Source organism: Hyla sarda, chromosome 2 (assembly GCF_029499605.1).
Source record: "Hyla sarda isolate aHylSar1 chromosome 2, aHylSar1.hap1, whole genome shotgun sequence".
NCBI classification, from domain to species: domain Eukaryota; kingdom Metazoa; phylum Chordata; class Amphibia; order Anura; family Hylidae; genus Hyla; species Hyla sarda.
Window position 1 is genome coordinate 502,008,455 of NC_079190.1, and position 21,339 is coordinate 502,029,793.

Genomic DNA, 21,339 nt, shown 5'->3' on the forward strand with positions numbered 1-21,339 from the left:
AAGTAAACAACACAATGGGGGAGATCTATTAAACCTTGTGCTTGTGCGGTAGTAACCAAGGTTTAATTATTCAGAGACCTTATGAAAATGAAAGCTGGAATCTGATTGGTTGCTATGGCAATGCCTCCCCCGCTCCTCTACACAAGGCTTAATAAATCTTCCCCCAAACTGTATATAATGGAACAATCCAGAAGGTCCTGAAGATAAATCTCACATTATATAAACACAATAAATAGAACAAAGGAAAAAAACTATGGGGGGATTTATGGCTCCATCTTATAAGTGTCACTGTGTTACCCATAGCAACCAAAGGTAAGCCCATAGCAACCATTAACAACTCAGCCCATAGCAACCAATCACAGCTCAGCCTATAGCAACCAATTACCACTCAGCCCATAGCAACCAATCACAGCTTAGCTTTTGTGTAATATATTCCTCTGGTAAAATGAAAGCAGAACGGTAATTGGTTGCTATGGGCTAAGCAGTGATTGGTTGCTATGGGAAACACAGAGAATCTTCCTATTATACAGCGCCATAAATATCCCTATATATATATATATATATATGTGACAACTTGATGTCCCCAAAGAGAAGCATCCGCCCTGCACCAAACCCCCAGCTCTATACATACCAAATGTAAGTATGTGATTGGTGGATATAACCCTGCTGTCTGATCAGAATGGAGACTCCGCGGCCTCTATTCACTTCACCCGCTTTGGACATTGCGCCATTTTCTCCTAATCCCTTGGAAATGGCTTAGTCACTGTTTTGTATCCAGTAACAGTATGGGGGTATTATGCAGCCATCAGGGGGTGGTAATATGTGGTCATGGTGTAGCAGGATCATTTCTCCCCTGGGGATTATTGGTAGTATTGTCTCAGTGTAGAGGCTGCAGCAAGTGACCCCAACCATCAGCGGTCACATGACTTAACAGTTATTTAGAAGGTCACATGATGCTGAGACCGGTAATCATACAAGGTCACATGATGCTGAGACCGGTAATCATACAAGGTCACATGATGCTGAGACCGGTAATCATACAAGGTCACATGATGATGAGACCGGTAATCATACAAGGTCACATGATGCTGAGACCGGTAATCATACAAGGTCACATGCTGCTGAGGCCGGTAATATTACAAGGTCACATGATGCTGAGGCCGGTAATCATGACAGCCTGTAAACAGACCGGGCCGTCTCCAGAACCTTTGTGCTGGATCGGGAGGAAATAAAGTTTTTATTTTACGAGATTTGATGCATTTTTTCTTTTGCTGACTATAGGTAAGTCTGGAGGGGGGGGGCTCAGGCAGGTAAATGGCCGCCAGGTGTGACCCCGCTCTGGACATTCCTTCTGGACATCATCTCTGACTTACCTCCATGGGCTTGCTGGAAATCTGCGCCATTTTTTTGATTGCTTAAAATCACTTGCAAATTGCTTGAAAATCGCTTTGTCACTGGATTCACAGAAGAAAATGAAGAAATTAATTTAAAAAAATTGAATAATGGCGGATCAGGGGGGACAGACAGCGTGGACCTACCTCCTCCTCTACATACAGTAGAACCCTCAAAGAACATTCCGGGCCGCAGCTCCCTATACCATGTCATCTTGTCCAGACTTCTATGACATCATCACTCTCATCATCCACTACTGACCTGTAGATAGCATATAACACTGTGCAGTATATACAATGTATATGTATTACACTAATATAAATTACACTGCCACATATAATTTTAGTCCCCTCTGTGTCCCTTTATAGTACTAGGTCCCATCACATTGCCCCCATACATTGTCCACATATGGTATTAGGCCACTTTGTGTCTCTGTATAGTGTTTTTCTCCCTTACATTGCCCCCATATAGCATAAGCCTCACCTTCCATTGCCCCCATATAGCATAAGGCCCCCTCACATTGCCTCCTATAGAGCATTAGGCCCCAAACATTACCCCCATAGAGTATTAGGCCCTAAATATTGCCCCCATAGAGTATTAGGCACCAAACATTGTCCCCATATGGAATTAGGCTCCAAACATTACCCCCATATAGTATTAGGCCCCCAACATTGCCCCCATATAGTATTAGGCCCCCAACATTGCCCCCATATAGTATTAGGACCACTTTCATTGCCCCCATGTTGCTTAAAACCCCTTTACATTGCCCCCATATAGTATAAGGCCCACTTTTATTGCCCCCATATATAATTAGGCCCCCTTTCATTACCCCCATATTGTGTAAATCCCCCCTACATTGCCCTCATAAAGTATTGGGCCCCCATTTATTGCACAAAGCGGTGGCCGACACCCCCCTCCATGTATCTCTATTGAAGAGCTGGATATACCGCGCTCGTGTATCTTTCCCATAGAGCTTCATGGAGGGACGTGTCGGCCAACGCTTCGTGTGGTGGTCAACAGTAATCCATGCACAGAGCAGAGATCGCGGGGGTTCCCAATGGTCAGACACTTATCCCCTATCCTGTGGAGAGGAGGATAGGTACTTATGTTCCTGAGTTCCCCTTTAATGGAGAAATATCGTGCAGAAACCAACGCACATCAGTTCTTTGTAAAGATCTGGAAACCTTGGATATCAGCTAAAAGGTTTAAAACACTTACATAGCCAAAGGGGAATCTCTTTATCTTATTTTCCTTCATCGTTTTGTGTTTTCTGTTCATTTTTTCTCCTTTCTTCTTTTTTTCTTCTTCTCTCTATATATGAGTTATTGTATCCATAAAAAAATTTTTCTTTGAATATTAGATGAAATATATATATATATATATATATATATATATATATATATATATATACATATATATATATATATATATATATATATATATAATTTATATATATCAGGGGGTCTCAAACTGTGGCCCTCCAGATGTTGCAAAACTTCAACTCCCAGCATACCGGCTGCCGCATCATGCGGTGAGGGAATGCCCCCTTTCCTGTACATTGCCCCAGCGCCATATAGGAGATCGCGGGGGGCCCCAGCGCTCGCCCCCCCCCCCGCCCGTGATCTATAATTTATCCCCTATCCTTAGAATAGGGATAAGCTCAGAACACTACAGATCTCCTTAAACCCCTTCAGGACCAAGCCCATTTTGGCCTTAAGGACCAGAGCGTTTTTTGCACATCTGACCACTGTCACTTTAAACATTAATAACTCTGGAATGCTTTTAGTTATCATTCTGATTCCGAGATTGTTTTTTCGTGACATATTCTACTTTAACATGGTGGTAAATTTTTGTGGTAACTTGCATCCTTTCCTTGTGAAAAATCCTAAAATGTAATGAAAAATTTGAAAATTTTGCATTTTTCTAACTTTGAAGCTCTCTGCTTGTAAGGAAAATGTATATTACAAATAAAAAAATTTTTTTATTCACATATACAATATGTCTACTTTATGTCTGCATCATAAAAGTGACAAGTTTTTACTTTTGGAAGACACCAGAGGGCTTCAAAGTTCAGCAGCAATTTTCCAATTTTTCACAAAATTTTCAAACTCACTATTTTTCAGGGACCAGTTCAGGTTTGAAGTGGATTTGAAGGGTCTTTATATTAGAAATACCCCACAAAAGACCCCATTATAAAAACTGCACCCCCCGAAGTATTCAAAATGACATTCAGTCATCATTTTAACTCTTTAGGTGTTTCACAGGAATAGAAGCAAAGTGAAGGAGAAAATTCACAATCTTCATTTTTTACACTCGCATGTTCTTGTAGACCCAATTTTTGAATTTTTACAAGGGGTAAAAGGAGAAAATGTATGCTTATATTTGTAGCCCAATTTCTCTCGAGTAAGTACATACCTCATATGTCTATGTAAAGTGTTCGGCGGGCGCAGTAGAGGGCTCAGAAGGGAAAGAGTGATAAGGGAATTTTGGAGAGTACGTTTTTCTGAAATGGTTTTTGGGGGGCATGTTGCATTTAGGAAGCCCCTATGGTGCCAGAACAGCAAAAAACCCTCACATGGCATACCATTTTGGAAACTAGACCCCTTGAGGAACATAACAAGGAATAAAGTGAGCCTTAATACCCCACAGGTGTTTCACGACTTTTGCATATGTAAAAAAAAAAATTTTTTTTTCACTAAAATGTGTGTTTCCCCCCAAATTTCACATATTTCCAAGGGTTAATAGCAGGAAATACCCCCCAATATTTGTAACCCCTTCTCTTCTGAGTATGGAGGTATCCCATAAGTTGACCTGAAGTGCACTATGGGCGAACTACAATGCTCAGAAGAGAAGGAGTCATATTTGGCTTTTTGAGAGCAAATTTTGCTCGGGGGGCATGTCGCATTTAGGAAGCCCCTATGGTGCCAGAACAGCAAAAAAAAAAACACATGCATACCATTTTGGAAACTAGACCCCTTGAGGAATGTAATAAGGAATAAAGTGAGCCTTATTACCCCACAAGTGTTTCACGACTTTTGCATATGTAAAAAAAAAAAAAAAATTCCACTAAATTGTGTGTTTCCCCCCAAATTTCACATTTTTGCAAGGGTTAATAGCAGGAAATACCCCCCAATATTTGTAACCCCTTCTCTTCTGAGTATGGAGGTACCCCATAAGTTGACCTGAAGTGCACTATGGGCGAACTACAATGCTCAGAAGAGAAGGAGTCATATTTGGCTTTTTGAGAGCAAATTTTGCTCGGGGGGCATATCGCATTTAGGAAGCCCCTCTGGTGCCAGAACAGCAAAAAAAAAACCACATGGCATACCATTTTGGAAACGAGACCCCTTGAGGAACGTAACAAGGGGTACAGTGAACATTTGCCCCCCACTGGTGTCTGACAGATCTTTGGAACAGTGGGCTGTACAAGTTTTCATTTTCACGGACCACTGTTCCAAAGATCCGTCAGACACCTGTGGGGGGTAAATTCTCACTGCACCCCTCATTACATTCTGTGAGGGGTGTCGTTTCCGAAATGGGGTCACATGTGGGGTTTTGTTTTTTTTGCGTTTGTCAAAACCGCTGTAACAATCAGCCACCCCTGTGCAAATCACCTCAAATGTACATGGTGCGCTCTCCCTTCTGGGCCTTGTTGCGCGCCCCCAGAGCACTTTGCGCTCACATATGGGGTATCTCTGTAGTCGGGAGAAATTGCGTTACAAATTTTGGGGGGCTTTTTTCCCTTTTGCCTCTTGTGAAAATGTAAAGTATAGGGCAACATCAGCATGTTAGTGTAAAAAAATAAATTTTTTTACACTAACATTCTGGTGTAGACCCCAACATTTCCTTTTCATGAAGGGTTAAAGAAGAAAAAGCCCCCCAAACCTTGTAACGCAATTTCTCCCGAGTACGGCGATACCCCATATGTCGCCCTAAACTGTTGCCTTGAAATACGACAGGGCTCCAAAGTGAGAGCGCCATGTGCATTTGAGACCTAAATTAGGGATTTGCATAGGGGTGGACATAGGGGTATTCTACGCCAGTGATTCCCAAACAGGGTGCCTCCAGCTGTTGCAAAACTCCCAGCATGCGTGGACAGTCAACGGCTGTCCGGCAATACTGGGAGTTGTTGTTTTTCAACAGCTGGAGGCTCTGCTTTGGAAACAGTGGTGTACCGGACGTTCTTATTGGGGGAGGGGGGCTGTGTAGCGGTATGTGTATATGTAGTGTTTTTAACTTTTTATTTTATTTTGTGTTAGTGTAGTGTAGTGTTTTTAGGGTACAGTCACATGGGCGGGGGATTACAGCGAGTTTCCCGGCGCAAAATTTGCTGCATCTCAAGATGCGAGAAACCCACTGTAAAAGCCTCGCCCTTGTGAATGTACCCTGTACATTCACAAGGGGGGGGGGGGGGGTGCACCAGCTGTTGCAAAACCACAACTCCCAGCATGCATGGTCTGTTAGTGCATGCTGGGAGTTATAGTTTTACAACAGCTGGAGGCACACAGGTTAGGAAACACTGAGTTAGAAACAGACAATGTTTCCCAACTAGTGTGTCTCCAGTTGTTGCAAAACTACAACTCCCAGCATGCCCATACAGCTGAAGGGCATGCTGGGAGGTGTAGTTAGGCAACATCTGAAGGGCCAGATGTTGCTGAACTAAAACTCCCAGCATGCCTGGACAGTCAGTGCATACTGGGAGTTGTAGTTTTGCAACAGCTGGAAGAGCACAGATTGGAGACCATTATACAATGGTCTCCAAACTGGGGCCCTCCAGATGTTGCAAAACCACAACTCCCAGCATGCATGGTCTGTTAGTGCATGCTGGGAGTTATAGTTTTGCAACAGCTGGAGGCACACAGGTTAGGAAACACTGAGTTAGAAACAATGTTTCCCAACCAGTGTGTCTCCAGTTGTTGCAAAACTACAACTCCCAGCATGCCCAGACAGCTGAAGGGCATGCTGGGAGTTGTAGTTCGGCAACATCTGAAGAGCCAGATGTTGCTGAACTAAAACTCCCAGCATGCCTGGACAGTCAGTGCATGCTGGGAGTTGTAGTTTTGCAACAGCTGGAAGAGCACAGATTGGAGACCATTATACAATGGTCTCCAAACTGGGGCCCTCCAGATGTTGCAAAACTACAACTCCCAGCATGCCCAGACAGCCAAAGGCTGTCTAGGCATGCTGGGAGTTGTAGTTTTCAGACTCCTAGAAGCAGCAGTGAAGATCTTCACTGCTGCTTCTGAGGACCATACACTCACCTGCCGGTCCCGTCGCTCCTCGTCCTCGTGGCCGGTCCCGCGCTGCTCCTTGGTCCCGCCAGGTAAGTCCGCCGGTCCCCTCGTGTTCCCCCCCTGTGCCGAAGGTCCCCGCGAGCCCCCGCAGCCATCGTCCCCCGTTCTGCCCGACTTCCAGGGGCGGGCAGTGCGGGGATCTGAACTTTCACCCCAGATCACTGTGATTGGTCCACAGGGACCAATCACAGTGATCGCTGACCAGGACCATCAATGGATGGTCCTGGGGGTGAAGCAGAAGTTGTCCCCTGCTGGAAACAGCGGGACTTCTGCCAGTTAACCCGTGCGATGCTGCGCATCGCCGGGTTAACTGAATGTCATTTATAAACGCCGGGATGCGCGAACGCACTGAACAACCCGGCGTTTATATATGACATTCTGCGGGAAGGGGTTAAGGACTCAACGTTTTTCAGTTTTTTCCTCCTTACTTTTAAAAATCATAACTCTTTCAATTTTCCACCTAAAAATCCATATGATGCTTATTTTTTGTGCCACCAATTCTACTTTGTAATGACATCAGTCATTTTACCCAAAAGTCTACAGTGAAACCAAAATTACTTATATAGGTTTGATTTTCTCGTACTTCTGGAAAAAATCATAACTACATGCAAAAAAAATTAATACGTTTAAAAATGTCCTCTTCTGACCCCTATAACTTTTTTTATTTTATCGCATACGGGGCGGTATGAGGGCAAATTTTTGCGATGTGATCGGATGTTTTTATCGGTACCATTTTTTTTATCTGACTTCTTGATCGCTTTTTATTCATTTTTTTATGATATAAAAAGTGACCAAAAATACCCTATTTTGTACTTTGGAATTTTTTTACGTTTATGCCATTGACCGTGCAGTTTAATTAATAATATATTTTTATAGTTTGGACATTTACACATGCAGCAATACCATATATATTTACATTTATTTAAGTTTGTAATGACATCAGTCATTTTACTCAAAAATTCACGGTGAAACAAAAAAAAAATCATTCTGCAACAAAACGCAGTGCATTTTTTGGTAAAAATTATACCTTCTCTTTATTCTGTAGGTCCATATGATTATAAGGATACTCTACTTGTATAGGTTTGGTTTTGTCTATAACTTTGCACACACTGATTTCCTACACTGATCACTGCTATGCCATAGCATGGCATTGATCAGTGTTATCACCACTCGACTGCTCCTGCCTCGATCTCAGGTACGGAGCAGTCATTCTGGGATTGGACAGCGAGGAGGCAGGTAGGGACCCTCCTCCGCGGTGATCCCGATCAGCCTGACTGAGCTGCTGTTAAGGTTTCACTTTCACTTCAGACGCAGCGATCAAGGGTTAATAACGGGCATCACCACGATTGGTGATGTCCGGTATTAGCCGCGGGTCCCGGCCGTTGATGGCCGCCGGGACCAACCCAACACGACCCTGCTTTACATCGCGGGAGCCGGCGCAGGACGTAAATATATGTCCTGTGTTGTTAAGGGGTTAAAGGGGTACTCCACTGGAAAAAACTGGTGCCAGAAAGTTAAACAGATTTGTTAAACAGCCATTATATGCTCCACAGGAAGTTCTTTTCTTTTTGAATTTCCTTTCTGTCTGACCACAGTGCTCTCTGCTGACACCTCTATCTATTATAGGAACTGTCCAGAGTAGAAGCAAATCCCCATAGCTAACCTCTCCTGCTCTGTACAGTTCCTGATGTGAACAGAGGTGTCAGCAGAGAGCACTGGGGTCTGCCAGAAAGGAAATTCAAAAAGAAAAGAACTTCCTGTGGAACATGCAGCAGCTGAAAAGTACTGGGAGGATTAAAATTATTTAATAGAAGTAATTTTCAAATCTATTTAACCGATTTAAAAAAAAAAATGTTTTCCAGTGGAGTATCCCTTTAAAGAGGTGCACTGTGCCTGGCTGTAAGGGCACTTCTACATGATGGTGCCTCATGGCACTAGATCTGACTGCTTTGAGCCTACACCCTGAGCACCAGCTGTGTTATCTGCTCCCGAGCTGACCAAGGCAGATGTGCCCCTCGCACTGTTAGATTTTTTGCCCGTACATCAGCTACACACTTTATCACCCCCCTCCTCCTGTGATGTCATCAATACCTCCTTGTCACTCTGATCCAGTTCCCATGTTGTCTCCTATACCTTGTGATTCCCACTTCCTTCAAGGATTCCCATTTGTCCCAGGTACCACTACCCCCATGAGTTTTTTTTTATTTTACATTACAAATATATTGAGGAATTTTTTGAGTTTTCTATACTGCATAATCAATGTCTAACTACTTAAAGGGTACCTATCAGATCCCACAAAAAAAAAAATAATAATAATAATATGGCATATTCCATATTCGAATTTGTGATATTTCGCAAATATATGGACGTATATTCGTCCTATATTTGTGAAATTCACATTTTCGATATATTTTTAGTTATTTTTGCTTTGCGTAAATGCTACCTATATCTACCTATCTATATTATCTATCTATATAATCTATCTATTTATCCATTTATCTATTTATCTTTCTACAGTCCAAACAAAGAGGCTGCACGTCCCGACAAAGGCTTGTGTCTGCTGTGTCCGCTCCGGGTCAGGACCCCCAATAGTAGTAATCCAAAAGACAGCGGCACTCCAATGGATGAATAAAGTGAGGTTTATTGCATACAAACGTGAGGCAACGTTTTGACTAGCTCAATGGCTTGATAATGACTAGGTGAGCTAGTCGAAACATTGCCTCACATTTGTGTGCAATAAACCTTGATTCATCCATTGGAGTGGCGCTGTCTTTTGGATTATTACTATTTATCTATCTATCTCCTAATATTCCTGGTCTATACAGAAGTGATAATAGGTCTATGACAAGTGATGTCGCGAACATAACATTTTCCGTTCGCAAACGGCGAACGCGAATTTCCGCAAATGTTCGGGAACGTGCAAATCGGGCGAACCGCCATAGACTTCAATAGGCAGGCGAATTTTAAAACCCACAGGGACTCTTTCAGGCCACAATAGTGATGGAAAAGTTGTTTCAAGGGGACTAATACCTGGACTGTGGCATGCCGGAAGGGGGATCCATGGCAAAACTCCCATGGAAAATTAGATAGTTGATGCAGAGTCTGGTTCTAATCCATAAAGGGCATAAATCATCTAACATTCCTAAATTGTTTGGAATAACATGCTTAAGTTGTGTTAAGTAGTACTATTCCTATCAGTTTAATCCCTGTTACGTCCCCTATCAGGGGACGTGTATATGGCATTGATTTTAGGAACCAAGAGATGTAAAAAGATGCTTGGTTGGTCCTCCTACTTCAAATTTGGGGCACTGCGCGTGCAATGTAATGTGCCACCAGATAGGAGTGGTGTGTTAAGTAGTACTATCAGTTTAATCCCTGTTATGTGCCTTTTTTTTTTTGGTTTGGTTTTGAAGCCACAGTGCAGCACTAGAGGCCAGAAAAATTTGGCATGTACACATGCCTGAAGAATTAGGTATTGTTGCAGCTACTGCTGTAGCAGTGGACAGAAAAATTGATGTTTGTTTCCCAGGCAGAAAGTGCCCTAAAACATTGCGGCTTGAACTCTAGTCTGTGGCGCATAAGTCACGTAAGTCATCCAGCATTCAGAGGTAAAATACAGCAGCGTGTGGACCATTTTTAGCCCAAGTCAGCTCATCTCATCACTCCTCAGAGTGTCGATATCTGCGGTTAAGGCCAGGTAGTCTGCTACCTGTCGGTCAAGTCGTTCTCTGAGGGTGGACCCCGAAGGGCTGTGGCGATGCGTAGGACTTAAGAAGCTCTGCATGTCCTCCATCAACAACACGTCTGTAAAGTGTCCTGTCCTTGCCGGCGTGGTCGTGGGAGGAGGAGGATTACTTTCACCTCTTCCCCTGTTAGATTCCCCATTCCCGTGCTGTGACATCACCCTTATACGCTGTGTAAAGCATACTTTTTCATTTATTTTGGACCTGCTGCATCCTTTCCGCCTTGAGGTAATTCGGTAACATTTCAGGCACTTTCTGCTTATACCGGGGGTCTAGTAGCGTGGACACCCAGTACAGGTCATTCTCCTTCAGCCTTTTTATACGGGGGTCCCTCAACAGGCACGACAGCATGAAAGACCCCATGTGCACAAGATTGGATGCCGAGCTACTCATGTCCCGTTCCTCGTCCTCAGTGATCTCACTGAAGGTATGACCTTCCCCCCAGCCACGTACAACACCACGGGTACCAGATAGGTGACAACGAGCACCCTGGGATGCCTGTTGTGGTTGGTCTTCCTCCTCGTCCTCAAAGCCACATTCCTCCTCTTACTCATCTTCCTCACAATCCTCTTCCAGCATTGCCGCAGGTCCAGCAAGCGATGCTGATAAGGCATCATCTGGTGGTGATGGTGACCACAACTCTTCCTCTTCAAGCTCATCTACAGCCTGACCCAGCACTCTTCGCAGGGCACGCTCCAGGAAGAAAACAAATGGTATGATGTCACTGATGGTGCCTTCGGTGCGACTGACTAGGTTTGTTACCTCCTCAAAAGGACTCATGAGCATACAGGCATTACGCATGAGCGTCCAGTAAAGTGGCAAAAAAATTTCCAGCTCCGCAGAGGCTGTACTAGCACCCCGGTCATACAAATATTCTTTAACATCTTTTTCTTGTTGGAGCAGGCGGTCGAACATTAGGAGTGTTGAATTCCAACGTGTCGGGCTGTCGCAAATCAAGCGCCTCACTGGCATGTGGTTTTGCCGCTGGATATCTGAAAAGTGCGCCATGGCCATGTAGGAACGCCTGAAATGGCCATGCACCTTCCTGGCCTGCTTCAGGACATCCTGTAAGCCTGGGTACTTATGCACAAAGTGTTTTACGATCAAATTACACACATGTGCCATGCACGGTACATGTGTCAACTTGCTCAAATTCAATGCCACCAACAAATTTCTTCCGTTGTCACAAACTACTTTGCCGATCTCCAGTTGGTGCGGAGTCAGCCACTGATCCATCGGTGCGTTCAGGGCGGACAGGAGCTCTATACACTCTAGATACACTCTATATTCGGGATTACTCAGCCGTTGCCGCAAGGCTCGGGCCTAACTCACTGCGATGTTAGCTGCGCAGGAACAGAGAGATGCTGCTCTTCCGGGAACCAGGAACCAAAGATAGAGAAAAGATGGCCGCCGCTCCCTTATATGGGCAGGAGGCGGGGCGAATCAGATTGGTCCGAACATCTGTCACTCACCAATACACAGAGTAATGGGATTGCATACGTCACAGGGCCTCCAAAGGTCCTTAAGCAGAATACCATAGAGTTCACCTAGTCACGTGACCTGCAGGTCCTGCAATGCTTCGGAACCGGTAATTAACCATTTATTTACATGTATACTACTATATCTACATTAACCTTACATAACTTACTAAGCTATTAGTTAGAATAGAGGCGACAAGGGGCAGGCTATACAACAGGGATCCCTACGTCCTAGGGACTCTAGCTATGGACACCGATAAACAGGTACCGCATAAGATGCAGTACTGGGACACCACAAACCCCCTTACTTAAGATAAGTCGGCCTCGACGTCTGTCCCCTGAGACAGAGGGACTAGGACTAGAACAGGATGCTATGAATTTGCTATACATCCTAAATAAACTAAACACATTTACATTCTTTTGATACCTTTCCTAGTATCTGAATTAGATAATAAGCAAGGAAGTTGTCCCACAGCACTCCAAAATGGTGGATAACAAAGTGTTTATTGCCCCATGGTAGGATACAACGTTTCGACCGTCACCACGGTCTTTTTCAAGCATGCAATGTGACACACACATCCCATTTTTATATGGGTTACATGTAAATTACAATCATTGAACAATAAAGCAGAATAAGTGAAAAACATAACAGTGTTGATGCAAAAATTAATGAAAAAACATATCACAGTGAATACTGTGTCTAACGCAAAGATAATAAAGTGACAACATTGCTGTACATTATATACATAAGTGTCCCATGTCGTGTACAGTGTTAAAGACATAATTATAGTGCAGGTGTATGGTTAAAAGCAATCAAGGGGAATCCTGGTGATCAAACACTCACCCATCTGGAGTCAGTGGCGGCCATTACCTGCCGCCGTGTGTGCACACGGCTGTACAGGATTCCGCAGGCTAGACAGGAGCAAAGCCAATCGCAGGGAGGCGTGTGGCGCTGCTAGGCAACGCCGTTGGGTCGCACGGTCCGCACACACTCACTGTGCTTCCGGATACCGTGTACGACATGTTGCTTGAGGGCAGATTGTGCCCGAAGTCGGCGCATGCGCGTCTGCAGGGGATGAGGGTGTGGCGGCCATGTAGGTGTCGGGCATTAGATAATAGAAATCTATCTAGACATTGGTGCTATCTAGACATAAATGCTATCTAGACATTAAGGAAGCTATCTATCCCTTAGTTTCTAGCTTCTTAAACATTCTATTAAGCTTACTAGACAATTAGATCTATCACTAGACAATTAGATCTATCTAAGATATTTTAATTAGCTTTCTACACATTCTTATGAGGCTAAACTGAACATTAGTACAACTCTCTACACATGAGACTATCTAGACATTAGTATAGCTCTATTTACCTTTAGCTTCAAGTTGACTAAACATTTGTATTATCTCACACATTTTATTTCTTATGCCAACAATAAGTTACCTGTTAATACACAAAAGGTTATACTGGCTAGCTGGAAGCTAGGTCACAGTAAGGGTGGCTGCTAGGGTCTATCGACTACACTCTACTTAACCCTAGAGCACTTTCAAAACAATCTATCCAGGTTATTCTAGGAATTACGTGTTTAATTCTGTACTATTAAGAGCACCTACTGGCCAGGCAGAGCATCTCACACACGCAAAGAAGGAGAAGAGGAAGTGTACCTAACAGTGGCAGGAATTGGGTATCAATAGGCTACAATTCCTTAAGTGTTTTCTTAAGTGAGATATTTATTTTGGTGTATGTACTAGAGAAATTTGAGATAGTACATTTAAGTTAGTAATCTAGGGTACTGAAAAGTGATTGGCAGAGCATTGAAGTGGGTTATCAAAGGTACTAGGTGTGCAGGTACTAAATGCGAGTCCTGATATCTGATGGGTAGTTTGCCCTGTGTAGTCCTTTGAGACCGCTGCAACACCACCTCTTTGTCATCAGGAATTCCTTCACTTGAGAATTCTTCACGAACTTCAGTCCCCGAGGGACCAGCTGGAGAGCTGGAAACAGAAGCAGTATCTTCGGTTGGACTGGGAGGTACTCTGAAGACAGGTGGGGTGGTGACATCAATACCTGAAGCAGTTACTGGAGCAGGACTGATGCTGGATGTAGCAACCAACGGTGGCTGACAGGGAGTAACAACTTCTGGCAACTGATTAGGCGGAACGGCTACCGGCAACTGTTTGGGTGGAGCAACCAGCGGCGGCTGGCTTGATGAAGCTGGGAACGGTATACCCCAATACATGGTAGGCTGCTGAGATGGGAACAAAGGAACGTCCATAGTGGGATGAATCCCTTCTCCCGGTACATATTCTCTCATTGGCCTTGGTGGAGGTGGAGCAGCAGTAGCAGGGGGATCCGACGGAGTAGGAGGAGATGGGCCAAGCATATCTTCTTTCAGGCACACTTTTATTCTGTTCCGGTGAACCACCTGTGGCTCGAACCCGTCTTTTTGTATCTCGTACAAGTCCGTTTCGGGATGAGGAACCGCAGCAATGGTGTATGGCTCCGTTTCCCACAGAGAGTCCAATTTATGGATTCTAGGAAATTTTCTGAGCCACACTTTATCTCCAAGCTGCAAGGGTTGAGCCGAAGCATGTCGATTATTATCTTTCTGCTGGTGTTCATGCACTTCACCCATTTCCTTCTCAACAATGCCCTTGGCTTCCTCAATTCTTCGTTGATGCTCTGACACCCAACCTTGGGAAGCCTGAGTGTTACACCAAGCGCTCCGGGTCCCTGCTCCTCCCCGGAGCGCTCGCGGCGTTCTCCTCTCTGCAGCGCTCCGGTCAGATCCGCTGACCGGGAGCGCTGCACTGACATTCACGATGGGGATGCGATTCGCATAGCGGGACGCGCCCGCTCGCGAAACGCATCCCAAGCCACTTACCCGTCCCGGTCCCCGGCTGTCATGTTCTGGCGCGCGCGGCTCCGCTCTCTAGGGCGCGCGCGTGCCAGCTCTCTAAGATTTAAAGGGCCAGTGCACCAGTGATTGGTGCCTGGCCCAATCAGTCTAATTAGCTTCCACCTGCTCTCTGTCCATATAACCTCACTTCCCCTTTCCTTCCTTGCCGGATCTTGTTGCCTTGTGCCAGAGAAAGCGTTTAGTGTTGTCCAAAGCCTGTGTTTCCAGACCTTCTGCTATTGCTATTGACTACGAACCTTGCCGCCTGCCCCGACCTTCTGCAACGTCTGACCTTGCCTCTGCCTAGTCCTTCTGTCCCACGCCTTCTCAGCAGTCAACGAGGTTGAGCCGTTGCCAGTGGATACGACCTGGTTGCTACCGCCGCAGCAAGACCATCCCGCTTTGCGGCGGGCTCTGGTGAAAACCAGTAGCAACCTAGAACCGGTCCACCGACACGGTCCACGCCAATCCCTCACTGACACAGAGGATCCACATCCAGCTAGCCGAATCGTGACACTGAGGAGAATTGTTGAAAGGTGCCTGTAGCCCGAAGGCCCGGTCCTTTGGTAAATGGCCGTGTCGGCCCATCATCAAGAAAAAGGGAGTATACCCCGTAGAGCATTGAACAGTGTTGTTGTAAATTTCCAGGAGTTCAGGCAACAGCTGAGGCCACTCTTCGTGCTTTGAGACAGAGGCTGCTCAGAGCATCTGGATGAACACTTGATTGATCCTCTCGCAGAGCCCATTCCCTTGGGGATGGTAGGCCGTTGTCCGGAGCTTCTTGCAATCGTGCAATCTGCAAAGTTCCTGGAACAACTGGGCTTCAAAGGCAGTTCCCCGATCCGTGAGGACCAATTCGGGACACCCCAGGGGTTGGATCCAATGTCGATAGAAGAGTTGAGCAGCAGTCTTGGCAGTAAGATCCTTGACGGGGACCACGACCACCCACTTGAAATAATGATCCACCATAGTTAGGGCATGATAATAGCCAGATCAAGTGGGGGCTAGCTTCACATGGTCCAAGGCAACAATTTGATTCGGCCTTTCCGTACAGATGGGATGCAAAGGGGCTCTTGCGTCCCTTCAGGGGTTCTTTATCACGTTGCACACGGAGCACTCGGCACACCATTTCTCAATGTCTCCCTGCATCCCAATCCAGTGGAATCTCCTTCTGACAGTGATCTCTGTCTTATGGACCCCGAAGTGTCTGGATTGATCATGATAGGCATTCAGAACCATGGCTGCATCCCTCCTGGGAACCACAATCTGGTGTATGCTGTCTCCTGAGACTGGGTCCAGGGAATTCCGGTAGACCAATCCCTTGTGCAGGAATAGGCGGTTCCTCTGCCGCCACAGCCGCTTCAATTCAAAGTCTCCGTGGGCCTTGCGCACCCGAGTAGGCACTTTCTTGTGGAGGCAATAGTCGAGGAGATCCCCAATGACCCTGCTTTTGTCCTGAAGTGTCTTCGAGGTGGAGAGATCTTCAGAGACTCTGGGAGCTTCAGGTCCGTCACCCGCCTGGGCAGTTAGAGCATTCTGGCTCACGAACCTTCGGTAGAAGGGAGGCATTTCTACATCTTCCCACACATCTACAGTAGGGGGCGCTTCTCCTGGGGCCATGCGAGAAAGTACATCTGCATTAACATTGTTTTTTCTGCTGCGGTACTTAATGCTGAAATCATAGATGGCCAGCCGAGAGGCCCAGCGCTGTTCAAGAGCTCCCAACTTAGCAGTATTCAAATGGGCCAAGGGGTTGTTATCAGTGTAGACCGTGAAGGGAGTAGCAGCCAGATAGTCTTTGAACTTCTCAGTAATAGCCCGAACCAGGGCCAGGAGTTCCAGCTTGAAGGAGCTATAGTTAGCATCATTCTTCTCAGCACCTCGAAGATGCCGGCTGGCATAGGCAATCACCCTCTCCTTGCCATCTTGCACTTAAAACAAGACCGCCCCCAGTCCTTCAAAGCTAGCATCTGTATATAAACGGAACGGCAGGCTGTAGTCAGGATACGCCAGTATGGGGGGTTCCGTAAGGAGGTATTTCAGGGCTCAAAAGGCATCTTCTTGTTCTTCGGCCCACTGTATAGGGAGCCTCCCATTATAATTATCCCAGGCAGTCCCTCTCAGTAATTCGGTCAGGGGTCCGGCAATTTGAGCAAAATGGGGAATGAAGCGCCGGTAGTATCCAGCATACCCCAGGAAACTTCAGACGTCTCGCACCGTCCTGGGTGCGGGCTATTCTTTCACAGCACTCGCTTTGTCTGGATCAGGCTGGACTCCTTGAGCACTGACGACATGTCCTAGGTAGTGCACTTGTGGCTTCAGCAAATTACATTTGGAAGGTTTCACCTTGAGTCCATGTCAGATAAGAACTTGGAAAACTTCTTTCAGGTGATCCAGGTGTTCCTGATATGTTTGAGAATAGACAATGACGTCATCTAAATACAGCAGAACAGTCTGGAAGTTAAGATGCCCCAAGCATCGCTCCATTAGGCATTGGAAAGTAGCTGGTGCATTGTACAGTCCAAAGGGCATATTTTTGAACTTGAAGAGACCCATTGGGGTTACAAATGCGGTCTTCTCTCTATCCTCTTCTGCCATTGGCACCTGCCAGTAGCCGCTCGTCAGATCCAGTGTGGAAAAGTAGGCGACAGACCCCAACGCAGTCAAGGATTCTTCGATGCGAGGGAGAGGATAGGCATCCTTATGAGTTATATTGTTCAATTTCCGGTAATCCACACAAAAGCGGATAGTTCCATCTTTCTTCTTCACCAGGACCAAAGGTGCAGCCCAAGGGCTCTGGCTTTACTGGATGACATCGGCCTCTTTCATCTCCACGAGCATTTTCTTTATGGTCTGATACATCCCAGGAGCCACGGGGCGATGTTTCTCTTTAATAGGAGGATTGTCTCCACTGAGAATCCAATGTTTGATCATGGTGATCCTGCCAAAGTCTGTGGGTGTGCACTGAAGAAAACCTCCAATCCTGCTGTCCATATCCTTGGTGACAAACAGCTGTTATTAACTATTAAGAAAAACTACTTTTATCAAGGGAGTGTAATACTTACAGTTACAGTGGGTCCTGCTTACAACTCCTGCTTTTTAAACTTCTGCGTATAAAACTTCTCAGAGGTTCACACTTAAGAATACCACACTTTAGAATACAAACCAAAGCTTCAGAGAGACTCAGCCAGAGAGACTCAGCCAAAGCTTCATAGAGACTCCGCCAGAGCATATGAGATGATAGATAAATAGATAGATAGATAGATAGATATGAGATAGATAGATAGATAAATAGATTGATTCACTATTGATTTTCTAACAATTTTGGTCCTGCATTCGCCTTCAGTTCTGTTCATAGACAAATCCTGACGCAGTGTTACTGACAGGAATCTACTCTGCCCAGCGCCTTATCCCAGTTCACATTGCAGACGCCCCGACAACCCATCAGCTCCATATGAGTGTGTACTGAGGATTGATCTATAATATCAGATCAGTGGGGATTCCACTCACTGTCTTCTACATCAGCAATATTACAAGAAAATGCTTGCTAAAATTCCTTCATCTTCTCTGTAGAACTTTTCAAAGGGAACATGTCACCTTTTTTAAATTTAAAAATGAAATCTAATTTTTTAGTTTTTTTTTAAATACATTTTTTGAAATATTTTAATTGTTTTCTTTTGTCAGGAAAAATTGAACATTTTTCATATTTTCCCACAGTTGGCCAACAGAGGGAACTATTCTGAGAATGTGGTGCGGGCAAGTAACCTGTAAAATACAGAAAAGGCAGGGAATGGATCGCACACTGTGGAAAGGACTAGACCCAATGGTGCCGGTCCTCACAGCATGACCGAGGATATTGTCCAAACAAAAAATCCCCACTTCTTCCTTTTCTTCCAGATCTGTGGACTCGACCCGAAGCCGTGGAAACATTATTTGCTACTTTGTTATGCTTATATACTTGTCTAGTCTAGGTGTATTCTTAAGAGGTGGAGATAATATGATTTTATTTATTTTGATTTCTTTGGTTGTCTGTGACCACCAGTTGACCTAGTAGCCCTGGATACTTGTGTTTGTGCATGTGATTCTGTCCTAATAGAGACTTACCTATGCCGAGTGGTGTACACACCTCGTGACACATACCCTTCTAAGTGACCCCCGGTCTGGGTATTTGCATCAGATGTCACACCCAGAAGTGCTATGGGACTAGGGGTGTGAATCGCCAAGAATTTGGCGATACAATACGTATCGCGATACAAGTGTGACGATTCGATATATCCCGATATATTGCGATACTGTCTAGGTGATGATATATCGCGATATCGCTTGGGAAAACTTAATCTACACATCAATACAACATTCAAACAAAGATTTACTGTATTAAATACATGTATTTTTTCTTAAGAACAATGAGGACTTACAAAGTCAAACAAGTGTTTAACCCCTTACGGACTCAGCGTTTTTCCGTTTTTGCATTTTCATTTTTTCCTCATCATCTTCTAAAAATAATAACGCTTTCAATTTTGCACATAAAATTTCATATGAGGGCTTATTTTTTGCACCACCAATTCTACTTTGCAATGACGACAGTCATTTTTCCAAAAAATCTACAGTGAAACGGAAAAAAAAATCATTGTGAAACAAAATCGAAGAAAACATTTTGAAGGGCTTCCGTTTCTACGCAGTTCATTTTTTTTGTAAAAATGACACCTTATCTTTATTCTGTAGGTCCATACGGTTAAAATGATACCCTACTTATATAGGTTTGATTTTGTCGTACTTCTGAAAAAAATCATAACTACATGCAGGAAAATGTATACATTTAAAATTGTCATCTTCTGACCTCTATAACTTTTTTTTATTTTTCCACGTATGGGGCAGTATGAGGGCTCATTTTTGCGCCGTGTTCTGAAGTTTTTATTGGTACCATTGATCGGACTTTTTGATTGCTTTTTATTCCTTTTTTTATGATTTAAAAAGTGACCAAAAATACGCAATTTTGGACTTTGGAATTTTTTTGCGCGTACACCATTGACCGTGCGGTTTAATTAACAATATAGTTTTATAGTTCGGGCATTTGTGCATGTGGCGATAACACATCTGTTTATTTTTATTTACCCAGTTTTTTTTTTTATGGGAAGGGGGGTTGATTCAAACTTTTATTAGGGAAAAGGTTAGAGGACCCTTTCACTTTTTTTTGCAGTGCTATAGCTCCCATAGGGACCAATAACACTGCACACACTGATCTTTTACCCTGATCCCTGCAAAGCCATAGCTTTGCATGGATCAGCGTTCTAGGGGCTCGATTGGTACAAGCCTGTAGCTCAGGCTTGGAGCAATCAAACTCCGATTGGACGCGACAGAGCATGGTAAGGGGACCTCCACTCGCATCCTAGCTGATCGGGACATCGTGATTTTACCACGATGTCCCGATCAGCCCGACTGAGCTGCCGGGAAGCATTTACTTTCACTTTCAGACGCGGAGGTCAACTTTGATCGCCGCGTCTGAAGGGTTATTAGCGCACGGCACAACGATCGGCCCAGGGTCCTGGCTATGAATAGCAGCCGGGACCGACCCGGTGTGATGCGGGGTCACGTTGTGACCCCGTTTTAAACACGGGGATCGGGCGTACAGGTACGCCCTGAGTCCTTAAGAGGTTAAAGGGGTACTCCGGCGGTGTATTTGTCATTTTCACTGTTCCACATGTCGTAGAGCAGTCTGCTAACCTGTAATATTTGCTATATCTGCTGTCCTTGCTGCTGCAGTTTTTTTTGTTTTTCTATAGTTAGCCTTTTGTTTACCTCTCTGTCTTCCTGTCTTTTGGTGTGTGGGAACTACAGTTCCCATGAGATCTTGCGTCGGCTTTTTTTTTTTTTTTTTTTTTTTTTTAGGGCTGATGCTTCTCCAGAAGGTACGCCCTTATGGGCAGTTTTTTTTCTGTACTCATGCCACTGTTTGTATGTAGAATTCAGCCCCTTTTTTTTTCCCCTAGTTGGTTCAGCCCTTGTGTGATGTTTATGTGGGCGGCATTGTGATACTCACATGCTGGGTAGACTAACTTGCTAGCTGTGTTGTTGCTGTTGCATTGATCTGATGCCATGGGGGAAACAGCGGCTGACTATTAAACCCCTTCCCCGCCATGGGGACCGTGCGCACGGCCCCTATGCCGAGGTAGGGCTTAACTATCAGCCACAGCGCTATCATGATTCCCCCCACGGGCCCATGACAGCTATTCACCCCGTCCCTGCACATCCCTCGGCCACGTCAGGGGGTGGGGAAAGGGGCCGACTGTGCCAAGTCGCTCTGATTGGCTGCCAGCCAACCAAACATTACACTGTGAAAACAGCGATCACGTGAACAACAGGGTTCACGTGATCGCACTCTCTAAACAAGGATTGGACAAAGTACATCCAATCAACCAAGAAACTGCAGCAAGGGCGTTCCTGGGCAAGAGCCACCGAACAGAGCCATGAATATTCATGAGCAAAAAAACAGAGGAAGGAGACCCTTACGTCACGAACGCAACATGGCCGCCGAC

General features: G+C 45.0%; 1 protein-coding gene across 1 annotated transcript in view; it reads left to right on the top strand.

The window, feature by feature from the left end:
• The first annotated feature begins 465 nt into the window (after positions 1-465).
• Positions 466-21,339, top strand: part of LOC130357225 (gastrula zinc finger protein XlCGF8.2DB-like) — a 144,013-nt gene continuing 123,139 nt past the window's right edge. Inside the window, exon 1 of the mRNA XM_056559831.1 lies at positions 466-636. The gene's annotated coding sequence lies outside the window, so the exon portion shown is untranslated. The remainder of the gene's footprint in view (positions 637-21,339) is intronic.